Consider the following 1470-nt stretch of genomic DNA (forward strand, 5'->3'; position numbering starts at 1 on the left):
TTGAGACAAGAAACTAATGAATCCAGAGACCCACAATCCCAGAATTCAATAAATTTTACGCATTATATTTACTATGTGTTTCTTTATGTAAGATTGTAAATATTTTGTTTGTAATTTTTATATTTATGTACATAAGAAATGTTATATATTTTCATTCTTGTAATGGTCATACCACTTAGAGGTATGATGATTATATTGGTTTCAAAAAATGAACTGGGAATTATTTTCTGGTTTTCTATTCTCTAGAATAGTTTGCATTTGGAGAAATTTATTCCTTTAATATTTGAGAAATTTATCAGCAAAACATCTGGGCCTGAAGTTTTCTTCATGGGAAAGTTTTAAATTACTATTTCAATTTCTTTTAAATTATTTTCTAGATTACAATTTTAATATTTTATCCTCAAGCCTAACTAAGATTAAGAACATTAGTATAGAGTGAGTGTTGACAAGTGAAACTCAGGTAAATATAAGAATTCAGGAAATGTGGAAAGGGTTTCACGTCATATAGAATTTCATGTTACCGAAGTTAGAAAATATGGAAGAGTGATACGAGGATGCTATGTTCCATTTATAATGAACATGAATTATATTTATAATTTCAAAAACAGTACATTTTTGTTTAGGAACAGATGTTATGCAGTGCCAATGGGTTTTAGAAATTTGAGGAAATTGTTTGAAAGCAGTCAGTTTATTAACTGACTAGATTGCAAAAAATAATCATTGCAGATAGCTCAGTTCATCCTTATAATAAGCCTGTTGACCTTGTCTTTCCTGTTGCCAGTATCTCTACCTTCTACAAAATTGGTGGTTTTTTCTTTATTCCACCTCATGGAGATGATTTGAAGGGCCACAGGAAGTTGTTTGTTTCTTTGAAGTGTTTTCCAACCGTATAGATCCCATGAATCAAATCCTCCATGAGGATGATTCCCTACTGACCAAGAGATTGAGCAACCAATGTGTTATGTTAGGGTAATTTGGTTTTTATTGATTTGACTATAACCACTCGTATAGATCAATTCATTTACTAACTCCAAGTTTGGGTACCCTCATGCTACATACGGTTCCTCAATTCTCAGCAGGTTAATTGAAGCCTTGTTGAGCTTAACAAAGGTGCCACTGAAGACCTGGTAAAGGCGAAGAGCTGCAGCACCTTTCGGACCTTTGGGCTCACACCACTGATACCTCTGATCCTGATGACAAACGCCAATTTGGGTTCCGCAGGCACACAGAAGTTGCCAGCTTTTCTTGCCATTCCAGCCATTTGATCTTGGTTCTGTACATCTGCCTATATTTCTTGTGATAGTGCTTAGCTTTTTCATAGATAAGTTTCCTCCTTGCCTTTGAAAGTATCTTTTGGGCAAACTTATTTCTCAGGCACTTGATCTTCAGTTCTGTGAAATTCCTTTGCTTTTTCTTAAGAGTTTCTGTTACAGCAGAAACCTTCTCTTCTGCAGCCTCCATAGTTCCAGC

General features: G+C 34.6%; 1 pseudogene across 1 annotated transcript; it reads right to left on the reverse strand.

The window, feature by feature from the left end:
- Positions 1-731: 731 nt before the first annotated feature.
- Positions 732-1470, reverse strand: LOC308561532 (large ribosomal subunit protein uL30 pseudogene; annotated as a pseudogene). Its single transcript has one exon. The product of its transcript is annotated as a large ribosomal subunit protein uL30 pseudogene (transcript).

Source organism: Miniopterus schreibersii (genome assembly GCF_964146895.1).
Source record: "Miniopterus schreibersii genome assembly, chromosome: 9".
Classification (NCBI taxonomy): domain Eukaryota; kingdom Metazoa; phylum Chordata; class Mammalia; order Chiroptera; family Miniopteridae; genus Miniopterus; species Miniopterus schreibersii.